Raw genomic sequence first — 22,844 nt, 5'->3', positions numbered from 1 at the left:
GTTAAGAGACCGGGAGCGGGCGTAGTGGATGAGAGAACAAACGCGGGCTAATGACATCCTAGTCTAAATCAACAGGAAGAAATCGGTTTGGACAGGGCATGTAATGCGAAGGCAAGATAACCACTGGTCCTTAAGGGCGACGGAGTGGATTTCAAGAGAAGGCAAGCGTATCAGGGGGCGGCAGAAGGTGAGGTGGGCGGATGAGATTAAGAAGCTTGCAGGCATGCGGTGGGCGCAGCTGGCAAAGGAGAGGGTTAATTGGAGAAATATGGGAGAGGCCTCTGCCCTGCAGTGGGCGTAGTCAGGCTGCTGCTGCTGCTGCTGCTGATGATGATGATGATGATGATAACAAACCATTTGAGTGTTTGAAGGTTATATCGGTTCACGAAAATTACTGGTTATGGCGTGCATACTTCAATTCAACGAACACTCACTGTTCGTTGAATTCAAAGCAGCAATTCGAACTATTTATGTGTACACTCTAGTCATATAACTCTCCACCACAGGAATCCTAGCAAAATTTTAAAAAATGCCCAATTATTAAGACTACAAACACACAGCGGGCATTCGTGGCTGTTTGTAAGTGTGCTAATCGGAACCAGTCCCCGCACGCAAATATATTATCGTGGTGCTTTATAACGAACAAGGGCTATCACCGTGTCCCCAATAAACTCCCTTCATCAGCCCTTAGCTTTCGTGTAAGGGGAACCTCCGGACCAATATTAGCTGACTTTGTTGCTTTTTGCATGGCCCTCTTTTTATTCCCTGAATTTCCTTGCCCGCTTTGAAAGGTCCACTTCCGCCATTGCTTTGGCAATAATTAAAGCACACACATACGGAGAGCAAGTCAGCTTCAGAAATATTAATTTTTTTCTCAAGAAAGCTCACTCTGAACATACATTCCAGGAGGACCTTCTTTAGAAGGATTCTTAATCTTCCACTTCTTCATGCAGCCTGTGGGATGCCATTTTTCTACTCCAGGCACGTTGTTCCACGTCAGAATTTCAGACGCTCGGTAGAGTACGTCACGGCTAACATTCGCTGGCTTGGGAACCAATACACAGACGAACTCTTTTTCCACTGCGAGAAGGGAAACCGGAAACGGGTTATCCAGTATCGAATAAACGCTTCCAAGCTAAGCCTCCACTGCTCGGATAAAGTAAACGGGCGATGGATGCCCGATGTGTCGCCTTCTCCTTTTGTGGTGATCCTCCTTTTTTAAAATAGCTTCAGTCGTCGCCTCAACGGAAGGACCTTTAAAGCCTCCGGCAGCATTTTCCTCCGTGGTCCAGAACGGTAAACTGTGGTTTGTCCGTTCAGTTTGAAACTAATCCGCGCGATTTTTCTCGAGAAGTGTGATTTTGAATGATGGAGGAAAGTGTCGCCACAAAGCGGCTGTTCTTTCAGGCACGAACCTAAGGATTTCAAGTAATAGATGGGCAGCAACCATCCTATTGCTACCTGTGATCTTTGCTCCCCTTAATGACATGGTCTATAGATGGTCTATAGACACTTTATAGACTCTTATTTCCTTCCTACAGAAATTTCCTTCGGTCTGTTCATAGTCTATAGCCTGTCTATAAAAAGTCTACTAAACGTGTGCTGCCATAAATATATAGATTTCTATAGACTGTCTATAAGATATGTATTGCCTATGGACTAGTCTGTAGGAAGGAAAAGAAACATAACTTCACCAGCGAAAGAACGGGACACCAGGAGAAGAAGAAGACAGGACAACGCTGGTGAAGTTATGTCTGATACACACCAACTAGCCCACATGGTTACCTTGTTAAAGGAAAACAAAATTTCTTGATGAAGCGAAAACGAAGACCACCAAAACAGAGCAATCGTTTTCCTCAGCAAACTAGGACCTGGGTGAGCCGGAGGGTTAAGATCAAGAACAGCTAGAAAAGGGAATAAGGCTAGATTTGTGGCTTTTGACTAAGCTTAGCAGCCATCCTTTTCACTTATAGGTATGTGCTCAGGTCAAGTACAATTTTAACATTTCCCTGGTGTCAAGTAAAAAAAAATAATGCCACTGACGTGAATTCGAGTAAGCTCTTGCAATAGTCTCTAAAGGGATCCGAAAAGGCGAATTGCCCGTTGATTCTGCTTCACCTACATTGAATATAAGAGCGAACAGACGGCTCTGACTTTTTGTCTGCGTAAGCAAGGTAAGCTTGTTCCAGAAAACAGGGCGGTATATCGAGTGCAGTGTCTAGCAACAAGCTTACGATGAACGCAAAAATCTGAGTGCAACGCAGCTGCACTCCGTTCCATACATTGCAGGCAACGCTGCCAAAGCTAGAGCACCTGTTCGCGCAGGCCAAATTCGCACCCATAAAGTAGTTCGCCCTGTACCCAAAGTGAACACAAGCATATTTCGTTGCGGCAGATCTTAAGTGGCGTGAATGGCAATCTCCTGGGCTTTGATTTACCTCTTGCCCCATTTTGGTGCTGTAACTCATAGAGACATGGAGAAGTAAGAATCACATTTGGCTGTATAATACGCGGCTGGTAGGGCGAATTGCTCTTGTTTCATCAGCGCCTAAAAAGAAGTTCACATTGAGTGAACATTATAGCCAAAGGGTTCGAATACTGAGCAGCTGACAGCTTCGACGGTGATTTTCAGTGCTATCACTTCATATTACTCCGCTCTTTGTTTTCGTTCAAACACTGACCCCGAGGCTTTGAGAGGAACGAATAATAGGTGGCGGAGTTGTACGGTTTTGCGGACGCACTACTTCCGCAGCCTCCGCAGCGTTGCCTGCAATGCATGGGACGGAGTATAGTGCTTCGAGCTTGGGTTGCATGTGTAGCGGCGTATTGTTAGAGAATGACAAAGCTCTGTACGCAGACTTAGCATGTTCTACATCAGTACGGCGCGACGGTCGACCTGCCGTCGACATGGCAGCGCCCTAACACGGCGTGGACCGCTATCACCAGTGAGAACAAGCGCCTGCACTGAACGCGTTCTCCGGTATAAGTGCCGTGTGCTTCCAAAAGGCACGATATTAAATGACACCAATTCCGGCCCTAGAGGCCGCATAACCCAGCTGCCTTGTAATGAGATGTTTAGATCGTGAAAGCACTCAAGAAAACAGGGACACAGAAAGAGATGGACACAGAGAGCGCTTCCTTCCAGCTGATTCTATTTCATGCGAGAAGCGGAAATTTATGCTCTTGGCTTTTCACCTGCCTATGCTGACAATTAAGGTTTCAGCCACACATTGATGAACAGTGAATTCTTATTGAATTGCCCGGAGCCCGACTAAAGATAAAACAACTCTTTAATACGAGAGCAGATTTGAAGGAGCACTTACGCAATCATCCCCAGCTTGCCCTGTTTCGAAAGCTTTAACAATTTCTCGGGTGATTTTGCAATTTTCTCTTAAAAAAGAAGTTCACAGGTGTGGAAGACAAGACGGGAACGGCTTTTTTCCCACTTGAGACAATGAATACTAATCTCTCTTCCTTTTCTGTAGTCCACACTTCATCTTCACCTAACTTTTCTTTTAAACATCTTCCTCTTTTACCTTATAACATCTACCACAAGAAGGCTGGAGAGTTTGGCAAGTTGTTATCGGTTTCTATACCATCTTTTAACCTTGTAAGTATGCGCAGGCGAAGTGCCAAGAGCATACATTTTCGCTTCAAAAGTCAGTTGGAAGTAAGCCCATTTGTGTCCATCTCATTCTGTGTATCTGTCTTCTTGAGCGCTTCCGCGATCTAAACATGGCTATCCAGCTGACCCAAACGCTGTCCCTTTAATAATAGCGACTAATCAGGTGGCTTTGTTTCAGTTTCCATCGAAACTCGCCGCATCTTCGCGGGTCTGTACCTTGCAGAACCGGCAAATCCGCTGGTACAATCGATTAGCATTATTGCGTTTCTTATGCCTCCTTCTCACGGTTGGTTGTATTATTTTCTGAGCTTCGGGGTGGTGTGAATGCCACTTACAGGTGTTTAACCTAAGACTTTACACAATTTTTTAAAACAGGCCTTCTGTGCTAGAAGGGTGCCTTTTCGGCACAACATTGTCAGTGGTGTAGTACATCAGAACGCAGCTAAGATGTGCTAACTACCAGCTGGTTGACTAATATTGAATAGTTACCTGTTAACAATTATTGTTAGGCTCCTTAATAACTGAGAGGCGTGTAGCCCACAGTATGGAATATCTCCAAGATTTGAATTTCGAAAACACGGTTAACCTCAGCGCTTGGCCCAACAAATTTTGGCTGCATCGCGCCAAAATACATGCGCTTTCCAGAAGCTTGCAGGCAAAAAACCTTTCCAGTGCACGTAACTAGTCCGAATTGTTAAAAATGTGTTGGGCCGCAGTGCCTAGGGCAACCGCATTTTGGAAATTCTAAAAAACTGATATAGATATTACTTACAGTGGGCTACACGCCGGTAAATAATTAAGAGCCTAAGAGTAATGGTGAAACAGTTAATTTTTCCATATAGCACCTCTTAGCTGTATTCTGATGTAGTGCAGCGCTGACAATGCTATGACGAAAAAAAGCGCTCTTGTAACTAAAGAAGCATATGTTGGTGTACGTATGGTGAACGTGGTATGGTACGTACTTATGGTGTAAATGTGAACACTTATGCATGGTGAAACATCTTGTGTATGAGGATGTGGTCACCGTCAGTATGGCAGCGATGTAATATGCTCTGAATTGCAATAGTAACAATGCTCTCCACAGTTAATGGCACGTGGCCACTGACGGGGAGGTAAGAGCGTTGCTACCCACCTATATCAAGTTGGTCTGGGGTTCGCTCCGGTTTGAATTTGCAATAGCGCTCGATTATCCACGATTTGTAGTCCGTGTCCAGAATCTGGTGGTAGTTTTCTGCGTAAAATCAGCGTAAAGTAGACATTAAAAATCTAAGCGACACGAAATTTCGTAATGTATCGGCATGCGACAAAGTAGACGCGGTTAATGCCTTTGCAAGAAGTCACGTCACTTCCTTGCAGCTATTGGGAATGCTGCAGTATTGTGACGCTACTTCCCCGCAGCCATTTGAAATTCTTCCGCATTGTGACGCTTCTTCCTTGCAGCTATTGGGAATGCTCAGGTCTTCCAGCCAATCATCCAATGAAAACGTTCTGATCTGGCGACGTCATTTCGGTGCAGCCAGTCTGTAAATTTAGCTTCCGCGACACATTTTATTTCCCAATAGGTTTTTAAATAATACACCGAAGGAAAGTTCCCGTATTGCGACGTCACTTCTCTGAAGCCATTGGGAATGTTCCTCTATTGTGACGTCACTTTCCTGCAGCTATTGGGAAGGCTCAGTCCTTCCAGCCAGTCATCCGACGAAAGCGTTTCGATCTGGTGACGTCACTACGCTGCAGCTAATCAGTAAATTTAGCTGCCGCGACATATTTTATGTCCCATGAGGCTTTTAAATAACATGCCAAAGGAAAGTTTACGGGGAAAGAAAATACGTGGTATATCACTATGCTGCTTCAACTGGTCGCTTGACACGCGCGAACTCTTGAAACGGGGTGAAATAGGGGAAAAAATGTGCTGAAAATTGTGAACAATCTCACTAATATTGCAATATTACAGCAAGCTGAAGTAACGTAGTGTCAAATTTTGCGCAGGTGAATATCAGCTGGGGAAAAAAATATTTTAGCACCACTAAACGGTTGCAGGCACGAATTTTCGAGAGCAAACAAAGGATACAATTAGCTTTATGGGCGTAAGACGATGCCTTCGGGCAAGTTCGTGTACAACATTCTCAGAAAAAAAACGTTTAAAAATTAGAAAATTGCAAGATACTCTTATGGAAATATTGAAGCTTGATCCATTCTTCTGATATGTAGCAAAATGTTTCTGTAATTTGTTTCCATCATTGCGTCAAACAGTTAAGACTGCCAGAAAAAACCCATACGGAACGCTTTTGACGGAACCACTTGACATTTTCACCCGTATCGAGTGACGTCATGGCGCACTTGTCCCAATAATGGGATGGCACCGAACCTAGTGATTGTTCGTGCGAGCAGTCAGTGCTTGCTGGCGACGCCGATGGCGTCAGTATTGTGACAATCAAGGTTGGCCGGTCTCTATAGCTCTGACCGAGACTGGAACTGCCGGTACATAATCGTTAGTAATTCACGGTATGCAATGATGTTTGGGGCTCATTTTTACGTTACTGGGTGGGTTGGCTTAGAAAATTTGTGTCTGCGCCTCTCTAAGCAGGTTGCTTGTCGTCGGACATCGCACAGGCTCCTGAATTTCGCTGTGAAGCGTGTTTTTCGTAAGGATGTATCCCGTATCTGGCTCGACACGCATCTGTACCTGCAGTGCGCCTGCACCTAACCCGCTTCAAATATGGTTAGCCATCCGTTACCGACAAGCAGTGGGTGACCCTGATCTTGGATGCCGCTGGTCGAGTAGTGTTGCTAACGCCGCTGTCGAGTCATTCAATTACTTGTGTGCACGTATGTTCGATTTACACCAGCCTGCACTTCATTTGTCAAAAAAATTTTCCGGGGCTGTCGATCGCCGACTTCATTTGAATATGAACACTATTTTTTTTTCTCATGTCTCTACAGTCTTATAGTGAAGTTTCTGCATGTGGCGCACATATCGATATAGCAACCATGCTGACTGCGTATGTGTCATGAAATGTGAGGAAAAAAATCCTTACGTTTCGCCCTTAGCTATCCGTATCCACCGTTCTAGTTCTGTATAGTCCGTAAAGAACGCATGCCGCCACTGCATCATAGTCTGAGCCGCTTTAGTGGGACGTTAAACCCAATGCCTCAGTATCGAGAATTGTTTCCTCAGCCAGAATGTCCGATATGTAAACACGAGGAAATTGAGGCCGACATTCATCACTTACTGTGGGACTGCCCAGCTCTCAAGCCTACAAGGATCCGGCACCTGATGGTAGCAGGTGTTTCACCAAGCAACCCTTCTTCATACATTGCCTGGACGCAGGTACCGTACCATCGTTCTCTACTGGACTTCATCAAATCAGCTAAACTTTTTCCATTCATTTGATCTCTACTACATCATTCATCACACCTTCACCCATCATTGATGCCCTGGGGCAATAAATTTCGCTTAAAAAAAAACAGCCGTCCCTATCAGCCACATAAAATACTTAAGCTCCGCAAGGACTTTCGTGCTGAACGCACTGTATGCGTTTGTTCTCCGCATGCGTGAGAAGGAAAACGCATGGTATGCATTTTTCGTGCAGTTGCATACGGATTCATTTCATTAGGGTGTACATGAATAAGGCTAATCATTCTGAGCCCAGCGAGACTACTGAGGCTTTGCGAAAAGCCCTTCAGGTAGACCACTCGAGCTCACTCCAACAACAGCTGTTCATCAAGAGGGCACTTTACATTCTTTAAATGGTTATGAATGCTGTTGAGCCTTGCAAGGCATCCATAGGTTTAATGGCAACAGATACTTGGCGCTTCAAGTGGGCTGGCGCGGTTTTGAGTGTTGGCGGTCATTAAGAGATAAAATGGTAAGCGCCTGCATGCGCGTTCTGCGCACTCGCAGTGCCGCCTCGAGGAAGCGGTTCACGGATCGCGGATCGCGCTATGCTAAAATTGGCGGTGGCTTAGCTCGGCTATGCCAGGATGTACGTAGCGAAAGGTAAGACATAGCTTGGTTAGCCTTGGTTAATCTTGATTGCAAGTCCAGGTTAGTCCAGGTTAGTCGGCTAGGTACTGGATCCTACCAGAAACTCGACACATACGCCTTAAACGGCTGGATCCGGCGATGAGCTTTTCTGTTCCTCGCGGAATACCACACCCTATTACATGCGTAATCCATAGATTACGTTTAAACGTCGCCTTCACGCGCAAATACTTGCAGTTAATAGGACAAGCGGACTCCCTGGACTGTACCACATGTGGCGTGAAAGAGACTATAGAACATGTTTTATTGGTGTGTCCAGCATATACACGTGAAAGACTTATGCTTGCACCTGTTTTGAGGTCTATGGATACAAGTCCCGTCTCGAAGGATTTGATCCTCGGCGCTTGGCCAGATAGTTTGAAAACTGTACAGGCAACGCGAGCGCTGTCACGCTTTTTAAGCGACACGGGCCTTTCCTCGCGTTTGTGATGTCAGAAAGTGTACATTTTTTATGTATTTTTTCATCTGCCTCCTGCCATCATCATCATCCCCAATCGCGACCCTCTTTTTCTCCTCTTAACCTTCCCCAGTGCAGAGTAGCAGGCCAGTCATCTTTCAGGCCAACCTCTCTGCCTTTCAAGTAAATAAACCATCTCTCTCTCTCCAGGTTAGTCTGGCTGTCCGGCTAGTTGTTGTCACGTGGTTCGTCACGCAGTTGGTCACGTGACCAGACCTGTGGTTGGTCACGTGGTGCGGTGCGGCCACGGTGGGAATGCGAGCACGACGAAACTGCGAGTACGTGGCCAATGTAGCTTTCGCTACAAAACTCTCTACTAACGCTTGTTACAGTGTCGGCAGTCAGTCGGTGGTTCGCGTGCTGCTTGCTTATTGTGGCAGTCCATGGTATCAGAACACGTGTGGCGACGCGCTCCAGCACGGTCTCTCGCTCAGCCAAACGCATCCTGTGTTCGTAAAATTATGATGCACGGGTTTGTCGAACATTTTAGAGTGAGAGCTCTGCTTCTAGTGGTATAACTTCCCATTTAGATGTGGATGAGACAAGGGCCTTCAATGACTCACAAGGTCGAACCGAATTTAACTGCATGGTGGTAGGGCCCAAGCTATGGTAGCATGACCACGTGAACATATGACTATAACCATTGGATACATGACTGACTTTTGACCTTGGCCTTTGAATTTGACATTTGATTTCAGGCAGCGGGCACCACAACGACAATGACTTCCAATGCCTCACAGTGTCAAACCGAACTACTGCATGGTGGTATGGTCCAAGCTATATTAGTATGACCACGTGATCATATGACTACGACCATTGTCCTTTACCTTTGACCTTGACCGTGATATTTGATTTGAGATAGCGCAGACCACGGTTAATAGAGCGTTCGCTCATACAACTATAGGTTGAAGCCACGTTAAACCGAAGTCATTTTTTTTGCTCTCAGCACTGTGATTTAGCCCCAGAACACTTCCTGTTTGAAGAAAAGTATCGATAGCTGACGCGTCACCTGCATCGTCATCATAATCATCATCAGCGTCACCTGCATGGGCACATTATCACATACTGCACGACACGCGGTGTCTGCACCGGCTCAAACCTCTTCAAGCGCCGTGCCATTGATACCGGACGCACGTTGTGGTAGTATCATCATCAAAACTCCACGTTTGTTTACAAACGTCAGAACCGAGTAAAGCTGTAAACGTTGCTGTGTGAATGAAACAGTGCCGTTGATCTGTGACGTCATTCTTGAAACGGAGGGAAATGCTACTGATATCAAACAAGTTTTAACTGTTATAAATAACCGTTCCAATTGAACCAAACAGCTGTTTTCATAACTATCTATTTTTGAGTTAAAGATATTACATTTACCCTTTTAGGGGTATGCACGCAAGAGCAGTACCCGTGCTTTCGCGGCTGTTGAACAGGCGGATGATCCCGACGCACTGTATGAACGAATAAAGTGGCGGACATGGTTGCAGAACGTTATGTATGCCTGTTCGATTTCAATGATCCAAACACTTTTGACGACAGTAGTCGCTTTGAGAAGAAAATTGATAGGAATTGAAGTCGGTGACATTCTTGAACACTTACCGTTATTTAGACGAAACCACTCTCCTCGGACATAACCATTAATGGCTGTGGTGCTGCGTAGCAGTACAGTGGAAATTGAACAAACTGTGTCATTGAAGCTCACATACTAGGAATCTCCTGCTCCATTCTCTACTGGGTAAGTACTTAAAAATATATAGAAGGGCAGGCTATATGCATTGATCACACGGAAATTGAAGATTACACTTGGGATTTCTTTTGAATACTAAGGCCAAAAACCAAAGGTTCATAAAAAATGTATTTTCACTCTTTGATTTGGTCTTAACGTTCTGGTAGCGAGTACCAGGGGACACATCAGAAAAAACAACACGGGTATTAGTACCAATATAACTGACGGAATAAATTTGACACTTCGCATCTTCTTTTCTACTTGTGGATGCCTAAGACTTTTCGCTTGTGTCTTTGATGTGAGAACGTGGTATGCAACAAGACATGTAGAATTAAAGTGCATTTTCTCCGCCAAGGGGTGACTGTTGAAGTTGAAATTGTCGTTTCTCATCAGTTCAGCCTGGCTGTGAACGAACAGAATCAATAGACTAACAATTACTAACGGGCGGACAACACGCAACGAAGTAGGTCGCAAAAATCTGGTAAGGAGACTTTTGCCCACTTGTAGAACCGTTTTATTGTCTACACCTAATGAGAGCATACTTTTCCGGGTTGAGGGTCACAGATTAATCACTGCCCCCGCCCCCCCGCCCGCCCCCACAAAAAAAGTCTACTTGGGGCACGTCTACATAGGGCCGGTAGTCACAGCTGATCCGGATCATGAGAGGGAAATAACTAGAAGGATAAGGAGGGGTGGAGCGCATATGGCAGGTTCTCTCAGATCATGAGAGGCAGTTTACCAATATCCCTCAAGAGAAAAGCGTACAACAGCTGTATCTTGTTTGCACTCACCCTCGGGGCAGAAAAGTGGCGAATAACGAAAATGGTTCAGCATAAATTAAGGACAACACAGCGACCCATGGAAATAAAAATGATGGGAGTAACGTTAAGAGACCGCAAGCGTGCAGAGTGGGTGATGGAACAAACGCGTGTTAATGGAATCCTAGTCGACGATCCGGAGTTTTCGGGTTCGAACCCGACCAGGGCGGCCGCATTTGGATGGAGGCGGAACGCAAAGGCGCGCGTGGGCTGTACGATGTCAGTGCACGTTAAAGATGCCCAGGTAGTCGATGTTATTCCGGAGTCCTCCACTACGGCACCTCTTTCTTCCTTTCTTCTCTCAGTCCCTCCTTTATTACTTTTCTTATGGCGTGGTTCAGGTGTCCGCCGAGATGTGAGACAAATATTGCGCCATTTCCTTTGCCAAAAGACCAATTTTCATTTTCAGCGTTCTGCCTCCATAAACACGCAGCCGCCGCGGTTGGGTTCGAACACCACCGCGGCGGCTGCGTTTTATGGAGGCAAAGCGCTAAGGCGCCCGTGTGATGTGCGACGCCAGTTCAAGTTAAAGATCTCCAGGTGGTCGAAATTATTCCGGAGCCCTCCTCTACGGCACCTCTCTGTTCTTGTCTTCTTTCAGTTCCTCTTTTATCCCTTCCCTTACGGCGCGGTTCAGGTGTCCAGCGATATAAGAGACAGATACTGCGTCATTTCCTTTCCCAAAAAACCAATTATTGTTATTATTATTTTCAATCCTCGTCGAAATCAAGGAGAAGAAATGGGCTTGGGCAGGGCATGTAATGCAAAGCGAAGATAATCGCAGGTCCTTAAGGGTAACAGAGTGGATTCCAAGAGAAAGCAAGCGTGGCAGGGGACGGCAGAAGATTAGGTGGGCGGATGAGATTGATAAGTTTGCGGGCATAGGTTGGGCGCAGCTGGTAAAGAACAGGTTAATTGGAGAAACAAGGGAGAGGTCTTTGCCCGGCAGTGGGTGTAGTAAGGCTGATGATGATGATGAGAGTGAAATCTTACAATATATAAAAAACTGCGTTCCTAAACTGTTCGCATTCGAAAATTTTGTCCACGAAGAATTGGGCATGCCAACTTCGGACACAATTCGTATACAAGACGTGCTAGTTAGGCGTAACAAGGATTTTAAACAACACAGTGTCGCAGCGAAGTGGGAGGAACTCAGATGTGTTGAGTATCCGGAGCTGATCTGGAGTTATTTTGATGCGTCAGCATTAGAACCCGCATGTCGGAAAAATCTGTCTGTCTGTCCGTCCGACTGAAGCCTGTTTTGGCAGGTGACAATGTGGACAGAAATAAATCCCTCTTTCTGCTTTCAGGGGAGGGAGAGGAGAGATGAGGGAGAGGAGAGATGAATGGTGGATGAGGGGGGACGGCGACGGAGCGAGGGGAGTGGGTTGAGTATTGAGTGGGTACTATTTTGATTACTGGGCTGGATCAGGAGAGTGGTGTAGCAGGAATAGCCGTGGCGCATGCCGACTGACGGACTGGATGATGTCACGCACTCGCACGGCCTGAACAAGGCAGTAGTGGCTGCACCGTCCTGAGGAACACTAACGCTAACACAACCTTCTCCGCATCGATCAAATAGATCGTCTGTTTTTCCCCGTCCTAAGCGATTTCGTAAAGATAATCATAATATTTAAAATAATGACTTCACGAATAAAGTGTCAATTCAGAAGTTGTAGATCACCTTGGGAAAGAGCTTGCGTATATATTAGCACGAAGGTGTCATTTTCACGTGTTACTTTACTACACTTAAAAAAAACCTACCACGTGACAGCTACACGTGACCTACACGTGACAGAAAGCCCCGTAGGGGACGGCGCTCCGGAGTAAAACGGATTTGTTCTCTATGAGGCGCCGTGAACTGCTGAAGCAGTACCAGCGTCTCGTTGACACTTTTCTATTTTGAAAGCTTTACCTAAGGCGGGTAATGCGAAGGCAAGATAACCGCCGGTCCTTAAGGGTAACGGAGTGGATTCCAAGACAAGGTAAGCGTAGCAGGGGGATGCAGAAGGTTAGGTAGCCGGATGAGATTAAGCATTTTGCGGGCATACGGTGGCCGCAGATGGCAAACGACAGGGTTAATTGTAGAGACATGGAAGAGGCCTTTGCCTTCCAATGGGCGTAGTCAGGCTGATGATGATGATGACGCAAACTGTATCTTAGGTAAACATTGCGGCCGGCTGCTTTTCAAGGGGATCTTCAACTTCCGCTTTGACATGTTATTCCCAACAGCAACGTTAAAAATGTTAGCCATGTGGCATTTAGTAATAAAATTTTCTGCACAAGGAAAAATTAACGCTGGCACTAGGCTATGAGACTGTCAGCAGTACTCAGAGCCCTAGGCAATCAAACCAACCAAGTATCTTTAAAAACTGAGTTGCTTTTGGATGATACACCACCGAAATATTGCAATGATTTTTTGCTTCGCACAACTTAAGTTGGTGATGTCAGTCTATTCAGGGCTGGCACCTAATTGTTTGCTTTTTTGTGAACATTATGTGAGGAGCCTGAATCTAAGGCTACTTATTGTGCAGCTCATTTTCTTGTGTTCTCCTGTGTAGGAATCTAGCAGTGAATGAAAAATTAACAGTAAGAATGCCCAAGTCTATGCGCGCCCACCGACGAGCTGATAGGTCGTGAGTTCGAATTGCTGCATGTTGATATTTTGCTTCTTTCTTGTCATATCGGTCCTCTCATTATGTATATGTACAAAAATGTCTCGGATATTCCGAACATGTAGCATTTCTCCGGACAGACAGCCCGTAACAATTTTACTTTAAAACACAGCTGGAACTGAGACAAAGGTTAATGAAGCACTTATACCTGATTCTTGTGAATATGGCGTAAAATGCGTAACCATCTCATCAGGCAGTAATTAAACATTCACAAAGGCGGACGGATAAGCCTTTACTTTGTAAAAAAGCGAAAGAAACGCAGGTGCAAAACGATGCCAGTGGATTGTGGGTAGGATTTCGCATTTTGTGAAATAACGTAGGAAATAAGAGTTAGCGTGAGGACAAGTCTGTGAAACTGCTATATTCACATGCCGTCTGATGCCCACGTCATGTATTTATTTTCCGGGTAAAACCTCTGTTCGATGCATCTTTCCTCAGGCATGTCGCACATTGCTACAAACCACTTCTTCCCTGAAATCTTGAAATAGCGGACGTACCTTCTCACATTGAAAACATACACCATTAATGATAAAGTTTAAAACCAGGAGAAGAAATCTCTTGCCGCTCGCAACGTTATGAAACACTTAATGACACCGCATTCCAACGCAGCCGCTGTAGAATAACTGTTGTGTTTTACACGTTTCAGCGTTGGGAAATTGTCCAGATTTTGTCTATAATCTTTTTCTAGACTTACTATAAACTATATTAACTTTCTATAGACCTTTTGACTATTAATAGTCAATAGACTGCCTGTAGACAAAACTCTACAATAGCTTATCGCCGTAAATTTATAAACTTTCTATAGACTGTATATAAGATTGTACTTTCTATACACTAGTCTATAGAATTAGTCTATTGAAAGTCTATAGATTTGATTTACGAAAGTCTATGAACAGCCAGTAGGCAGTGTAAGAAAATGTTTGTATGGGCTTTCCGATCTTATAGCCGCGACAGGGTTACCGTGGCCTCTCTCACGACCTGTTGCTGAAGCAGACATCATCGTCGAGGAAATTTGTACCAAAACCCACGTGACCTCGTGAAGTCACCAGCAAAAAAAAACAAAACAAACTTAGTTTCTGCATGTGCGGCGAATTGAACCAAGGGCCATGAGTTTGAGGAAAGAGAACGCAACCCATAGACATCTAAACAGCGTTGCTTATTGACGAATAAAGGTGCAGCTAGTGCATGCATTTACTCACCACTGTATGCTAATGGAAAGTGTCATTAAAAGGGATAAAAAAATATCACTTATAAAATTATGCTTTCGCCTTCAAATCACGTAAGGTGAATTAATTGCACTCTGTTCTTCCCTATCTATCTTTATTTTTGAAGTGTCTTTTTTAAATTCCTTCAGTCGCCAGTTTCAGTCGGCAGGGCCGTGCCATTTCTTGGCCTTTATTAATTCGGCCACGCCAGCAACAACCGCTCCGGCGCTCAACCGCGTGAAGAATAATGAATTTTTCATTAGGAAATATAAGCCACAGTAAATGTGTCATTCATGCTGAACTCCTATACCACGCCGTCAAAGAAGGAAATGAAGGAAGGAGTGAAAAATGGCAGAAATCTAGCGTCGTCGTAGCGAGGGCCCTCGGACTAATTTCGACCACTTGAAGTTAAATAACGCTCACTGACGTAGAACAGCACACATGCCCCTATTTTATTGTTTCGATATAGTTTTAAATACGTTCGGAGGGATCAGGATTCCATTCCAGGACTTTGGGCTGAGCGAAGGTAATGTAAGGTAAACTTTATTGATTAAAATCAGAGGAATGTTTTTTGAGGCTTGTGGGTGGGGTGCTCATTCCAGGGCTCCACTGGCTTGAGCTGTCAGACGGACCTGTTTTATGAGGGCTTTTGGTTCTCGACACGATAGATGGTCAGCACCGCCTCCCACCGCTCAAATGACGTAAACTGCGTCTGTAAGTGTTTCGGTTTCGCCCCATTTCGCCATGAAAAGTGGAAGAGTGTTGGGTGGGTGTGCCACCATGGGCATGTGTCAGGGTATAGTGATGGGTGCATGAAGTGAAGTTTGTGGAGATGAAAGAAAGTGTTCGTTTGGATCTGATTGCAGGAGATTGCGTCCTGGGAGCCTAATTTTGTGTGAGGAAGAGGGTATTTTTGGCGCTGCAGACGCTGGAACTCTAAGCCTTCGTTGTACATGGAGGGAACAGGGATGAACTGTAATGCGCTGGATGGCCCCGCTCGGTTGACTTCTATTCGAGCTAAAACGAGCGCGCTTTCATTTCCCTCTAGTTTTTCGTGGCCAGGGATCCACGTAATCTGGTGGGGTTTATTGAGGTGCTGGGTACCCATGAATCGAGAGTCTTGTCTTGGGACGCGTCCTCGAAGGAAGTCTCTGCAGGTTTGCTGTGAATCCGTGATCACATGAGCACTGCGCCCTTGCGCGCCGCAGTGCCGTATAGCAAGTACAACAGCAGCAGTTTCCGCTGTCTCTGAAGAGTGGGCTATGACGGAGGCAGCGAGCACTGTGAATAATTCGGAATTTATCGCTGCAACCGCGTATTTATTGTGTTCCGGGTGTGACTCGGCGTCCACATACGCCGCGCCGGCAGCTGCATCGGTCCTAACGCACACCTCGCTAGAAGCCGAAGAAGCTGCAATTGCCCTTGCGATCTCCTCCCCCACTGGCAGACTCGTATTCAGTGACTCAAAAACCGCGATCAGAAACTTTGCTAAAGGGCGGACGCATGCCGTAGCCCATAAAATTCTCAACTCCTCTAAGCCCCCCCTCTAGGCCCATTCAACTCATATGGGTCCCCGCGCATGCGGGCCATCCAGGCAACGAAGCCGCCCATGACACCGCTCGAGCGTACGTCAACCGAGCAGGGCTAGCCGCCGAGCCAGGGAGCGCCCGTGACCGAATGATCACGTACCACGAAATTTCACCCCGCTACAGAGAGCAACGTCTTCAGTATCCTCCGCCTCACAAATCACTCACTAAATTAGAGCAGGTCACGGGGCGCCAGCTACAATCTCGCACTTTTCTCTCCCCCGCCCTTGTAGAACTAATTCACCCAGGGCTGTGCCCTTTAGAGTGTACCCTATGCGGAGCCCCAAGAGCTGATTTCCATCACATACTATACATATGCTCTGAGTTCCAGCCGCCATCAGAGTGGCAACTCACTGACCTCGAGCGATGGGAGGTCGCGGTGTCCAGCTCCGACCCAGCTGTCCAGAAGCAGCTGGTGGGCTGGGCTTTAGAAGTCGCCGGACGTCACCAACTGCCGGCCACTTCACGCGACCAAGAGCCAACCAAAGAATAGTTTGAGATATGGCTCAATATTTGTTAAAGTTTACCACCACCACCACCGGCTGAGATGGCGAGTCGCCTGCGTATGTAGGAAATTCTTGCTTTGCGCCTGCCGGTGTGGACATATTTGAACATATGTTTTGGGATCGGAGCAACTTTGATTTTATTTCTTTGTAGTTTCTCTAGGGTGGATTGAGAAACCAGGACTCGTACGTCCGCTGTCGTGCCTACACTCCTGAGAAGAGCGTGGTCGGCTTGTGTTTGTTGGAGTCGGACTGTTTGTGATGTTAGGACTGCTTCCTGGAGTTCGGAATATGCGTTGAACGGGCCCAGAGCGTGAAGCATTCCCGTTGGGGCGCTGGGTGGAAGATTAAGCGCCGTTTTGTATGCCCCTCTTATGATGGTGTCAATCTGTTGCTCTTCCTGTTTTGTGGTCTTGTGAAAAGAAAGTCCGTACGTTATTCTAGTGGGGACTAGCACTTGAACTAATCGCATCGTGTCCTCTTCTTGCATGCCTTGACGATGTCGGGTCATACGATTAATTATGCGGGTTATTTGCGTAGTGGTAGTTTAAGCGTTTGATTGGTGTGGGTGGCATTGAGGTTGATTTGGATTCAAAGTCCAAGTATCCGGATAAGCTCACACTACTTTTATGGGCTGCCCTTCTATCGTAAGGTTGATCGAGCGCGATGATCTGTATCGTGGATTATGAACCCGTATTGCTTCCTACTTCTCTGGTGAGCAGAGAAGATCGCTTTTGAACGCGAAATCTTCCGCTACTTGTGCTGCTTCCCGTAGCGTTGTTTATTTGTGGCCTAAAGAGCCCTTGGTGGTCGATATCGTTATATCATCAGCATACAACGTATATTCGATATTGGGAAGTGTCTGCAGTTGCTGAGCGAGCTTGAGCATCGCGATGTTGAAAAGCAGGGGCGATATGATAGAGCCCTGCGGCGTGCCTTTGTGTGCCATTTCTCGAATCTCGGAGCGTGTTTGGCCTATGCCTATCGTCGCTGTGCGTCCCGTGAGGAATGCGCGTACGTAAGAAACTATCTTTTCGCCACCGTTAAGGTCGATGATGCCTTGAAGAATTGGTTCATGTGAGATGTTATCAAAGGCGCTCTTTAGATCGAGGGCAAATGAGGTGTTCATGACCTTTAGGAATATTTGTGAGGACCTCTTCTCTTATTAGGGGGAAAGCGTATTCAGCCGAGAGGCCGGGCCGAAACCCAATCATGGTAGGGAGAAAGAGATCATAGTCATCGATGTAAGTTTGAAAGCTGGTGTTGACGACCCGTTCGTAGAGTTTGCCTACGCAAGACGTTAAAGAAATTGGGCGTAGTGTGTCCAACGTAGCCTTCTTGCCTGGTTTTGGATTGGTGATAATGTCTGCGTGTCACCATTCCTGGGGCACTACTACTTTGTCCTATAGCTCATGATTGACGTAGTCCGTGAGAGCCTGAAAATTATCCCAACTGAGATTACGAATGATGGCACTCGTTATCTAGTCTGCGCCGGCGGCACTGTTTCGCTGGGAGGTGTGAACTACCGATCGGACGTCTGCCACTCTAACAGGGCGTCAAGCATAGGGTTGGGGTGGCCTGTGTAACCAAGAATACAGGGAGGGAAGAGAGTGTCGCCTACATAGCGCGTCCACAGAGCTCCCATCAGAGCCCCATCCGTGCCAGAGAATTGATTAGCAATTGTTTGAAGCGTTCGGTTTGTAGCCGTTTTGATTTTGTCGGGTTCAAGAATACTTCGAAGGATTGTCCATGTCTGGGCAGTGCTGAAGGTGCCCTTGAGAGATGAGCAGAACTGGGCCCAATTTTGTCCGGGAGAATTGCGTCGAGTATTCGAGTATTCGTCGAGTATTACGTCGAGCCACTTAGCTCGCTGTTGCAGGTAATTGAATCGCGTGTACAAGCGATTGACAGGAGAGCCCAACACCTCAGCACTCAACAACAACAAATGGCTACTGAACTGCAACAACGCGGTCAATCCATAGGGGAACTTCAGCGTAGCGTTCGAGTACTCGAACATGGCTCGAGGAAGCGTGAAAACAGCTCGGATAACTCTCGTTTCAAATCCTACAGACGCTACAGACACTAATAATGTCAGCGACGCCGCAAGCACTCTCGATGGCAGCGTCATCTACCTCACGCGACACCCACCAGCAGCTGGAAATTGGCAGTGGAACTGTCGTTCCCTTCACAAGGAAATTTCCTCACTACACCATTCCATTCAGCGCTATCCGCTACCACCAGACGTGATCTGTATCCAGGTGATAGGAAATAACCCTCCCCCTATGACAGGATACTACCTCATATACGATCCGGCCTATCCACGAGTCGCGGTTTACATAGCCAACCCCATAGCCTCAATAGCCTTCTCGACCACAATCACTGAAATTGGTCACATAATATTGAAAATCCTCCCTCTGAAAGAGGCAAGAACAGCACTTTTATTGCCAACCTCTACAGCCCGCCGAGAGCAAGACCTCCGCTGTTTCACAAAATCATTCAAGCATGCTTCAAGAACGCGGCCAACAATCAACTTTGTTATAGTAGGGGACATGAATGCTCCTCCCACGTCTTGGGGCTATGACAGAGACATCCCGAAAAGTTCTTCACTCTTAGAAGCAATATACAGGGGGGAGGGTCTCGACGTGGCCACAGACCTCGCTACTCCCACCTGCATAGGCAAGAGCGTTTGTGGAGACACCACACCGGATCCCTCCTTTGCAAAGAATATCCACGCTGTCACCTGGACGCATCTAGGGGAGGCATTAGGCAGTGGACACTATATCCTCAGTACAGCCATCTCCACGCCCATGCTCAGGAGAATACTCAGAGACGCCAAAATCGCAAATTGGGACAACTTCCGCGGAGGGATCGCCAACATCAGAGAATGAACACAACGCTTGAGGGAAGCACACGCAACCCACACTCAAGTGACCCAGCGTACTGCCGTGGCACCAGATATAGATCGCCATCTCGTTCAGTTATGGCAAGATAGAGAAAAACTCATTAAACGATGGAACCTTCAACGTATCAAGAGAGAACTCAAGCTCCGCATAGCCTCTATTACGGAGGAAGCCGAAGAATGCTCGACGCAATTGGGCTGAGCAGTCTCACGCCGCAATAACTGAGCCACCGCGGCGAATGGGACAATCTAAAAAATATTGAGAATTTTTTATGAGGAAAGGGAAGGCAAGCCGTATTTTTCTCACTCTCGGTGGCTGTCTGAACCGCCTGAGTAGCACAGGCGGAGGAGAGGCGCCGCAGTGGCGAGTGGTTATGGTGCTAGGCTGCTGACCCAATAGACTCGGGTTCGATCCCGGCCACAGCGGCCGCATTTCGATGAAGGCAAAATTCTCTGGAGACCCATGTGCAGTGCGATGTCTTTGCACGTTAAAGAACCCCAGGCGGTTGATATTTCCGGAACCCTTCATTAAAGCGTCTCTCATAGCCTGAGTCGCTTTGGGACGTTAAACTCCTCTAAAATACCTTTTGTGCCTTTCGTGATTGCCCTGAAACTGAGACCTGAAATGTGTTCCCTGCAGCCAACCCATTTTCCATCAAGTCTGGCGGAATAACCAAAATGACACTGGTTCTACATGGCGGGAAGGAGAATGGTAAAGCAGCGGGATACCTTCGCCCATGATGGATTCGGCTTTGGACTGTGTATGCAGACGCAGTCACTGAGTCTACCATAATCATTATCACATCGGGCGTTACATAATCTTGTGAAAAAACCCAGCAGAAACAATCGGAAAGTGGTAGCTGCAGTCTGCGTGTGTCAGGTATTATCGGGCTTTCGTTGCACCGAGACAGCTCCTGCAGAAAAAAAAAACAGAAAAAAATCGAAAAAAAGAAAGCTTTGTGGCATTCGTTTTTTTTTTTACATGACAATGTTGCACCTGGTCTGAGGCCAACCGTTGTTAAATGTACGGGCAGAAGCTTTTGAACTAAAGAATCTCTCGCACGCTGCCGAAATTTGAAGACATTATGTTGTCACTTTCGACGGCATCGTAATGCAAAAGGTACAACTTAAAGTTCAGACAGCATCTTGTACTTTGCAGGGACAAGATGCTTCACTGAATCGCTGGAGTGAAAGCAAAAAAGGAAGAATGAACCTTTTCTCTGTGGTTCCTGCGGTTACACATTTCTCGGAGCGATATTACTTCACATCCTAAACTGTAAATTGTTTTTGTTTTCTACCGCAGTTCGATCACTAAACTGCCGACCTTTTCAGCGCGTTAACAACTGCACTACAAGAGGCATTTGGTCATTTTCGCTTAATAACTTGCGAATAGTTCACCTCGAGTTGCTTAGCTTAGGTAGGTAAACCTCTTAACGTACCATACAATGCCCCGCTATCTCATCCACCCATCCAGGAAATTTTTTTGCAGGGTGCGACTTAATAGACCCAGAGATTAACACCGCTTACGGTACTGAAATACGTTTATTAGACCTTAGTATTCCAAGTGCTTTAGGTACCCCAAACATTATTCTAAATTTCTTAATTACATATCGCCTTCTACACAAACTGCTAAATACCAGCAGATTGCGAAAGTACAAATATTGTTTTCATACCGGCATCTTGTGATTGAAACGAACTTGGAAACTACCAAAGCAGGTCACGGGGATGAAAATTGTGCAGCCGTTCGGAGATATCGCATCTTGTGCTGTCTACACTCACCTGAAATCTAACAACTTCTCCGTTTCTACTGGGCATGGTTTTGTGAAAAATGCTTTGATGTGATGTTTCTGTGTGTCAATTTACGAAACACCGGCATGTTACTATATTGTTAGTATGATCAAGGACTTTCTGACTATATTTACTTATGAATTTTGCCCGTTTTGCGCACCATCCTTTGACAACCATACTAGCAATCCTTCTCGACTATTGAACGCCCTCATGCACTCTAAACACGAAAACACCTAAACTGGAGTAAATAGGGAGTAATTTGACCTCTAGTGCACACCCTTTTATGAAAGACTATGCGCTAGAGGACAGCTTACTCTCTTTTTTGCACCTTTCTGTTTAGATTGTGGGTATGAAATTTCGTAACTTCTGGTGTGCGTTTGTATTTCTAAATAAGATACCCCACCTGCTGATGTTTCATTTGATAAGCATGAACAGAGTGTTCTAGCACTCCTAATTTTTCAGTGGGTGTTAACGACCTGCTGAACGAATAATCAGACACCGGTATATGGGCTAAGAATGACATCAAGTATTCTACAAAAATCAGTTACGATGAGAACCTTGTGGTCCAAGCTCAGTTCTTGCATAAGCACCTAACCATGCAAGGAGGCCGCCGCGGTGGCTCAGGGGTTAAGGCGCTCGGCTGCTGACCCGAAAGACGCGTGTTCGATCCCAGCCGCGGTGGTCGAATTTCGTTGGAGGCGAAATTCTAGAGGCCTGTGTACCGTGCGATGTCAGTGCACATTAAAGAACCCCAGGTGGTCGAAGTTTACGGAGCCCTTCACTACGGCGTCCTTAATAGCCAGATTCGCTTTGGGATGTTAAACCACCTTGAAATGAACTGAAATAACCATGCAAGGCGGCAATGTGGGCTAGTTGGTTGTACATTTGTTGGAAATAACGCGCTACAGAAGGAGAAACGAAGAAACGAGAGAGACAGGACAAGCGCGCACTAACGACTAAGATTTACTCTTGTACGACGGCAATATATATATATATATATATATATATATATATATATATATATATATATATATATATATATATATATATATATATATATATATATATATATTGAATATATTTCATGCACATGCTCAAAATAATCAACTCATTGCCACCGGATGTGTGGCACGCACCTTCGCTTCTTAATTATTTCGAACTCCTCACATGATAATACCTAGGTTGTGCTTACGCACTCGCGTTCACCAGCCTCCCATATCTCGAAGGCTTTTTTTATTTCCCTTTCTTTCTTGTTCTTGCACGAGCTAAAATTGTAGTCCTTTCACAGCAACGTGAACCCTTGTGATTTGCGCAATGGGGGGCAAGGTTTCCAGGATTTGTTAATTTATCTATGCTATTGCTGTGCACCTTTAACCTTGTGTTTAGACATCTGCCTGATTGGCCTATGAACTCATGCCTCATGTCAAGGTAATTTTATTGACCATACCTGTAACACATTTTACGAACTTTTCCTGGTTTGCTCTACCACATGTGTTAGCAACTTTCGTTCTAACTTTATTCAT

The 22,844-nt window shown here is 46.0% G+C and overlaps 1 long non-coding RNA gene across 1 annotated transcript; it reads right to left on the bottom strand.

The window, feature by feature from the left end:
* Positions 1-915: 915 nt before the first annotated feature.
* LOC144105696 (uncharacterized) lies at positions 916-20,424 on the bottom strand. Its single transcript, XR_013308860.1, has 4 exons — positions 20,263-20,424; positions 13,709-13,818; positions 4,758-4,856; positions 916-1,080 (listed from the first exon to the last, which is right to left on the bottom strand). It is a non-coding gene; the product is annotated as an uncharacterized LOC144105696 (long non-coding RNA).
* Between the last annotated feature and the right edge of the window lie 2,420 nt (positions 20,425-22,844).

The sequence above is a fragment of the Amblyomma americanum genome, chromosome 9, assembly GCF_052857255.1.
Source record: "Amblyomma americanum isolate KBUSLIRL-KWMA chromosome 9, ASM5285725v1, whole genome shotgun sequence".
Classification (NCBI taxonomy): Eukaryota; Metazoa; Arthropoda; class Arachnida; order Ixodida; family Ixodidae; genus Amblyomma; species Amblyomma americanum.
This window is presented reverse-complemented; position numbering and strand designations above follow the sequence as displayed.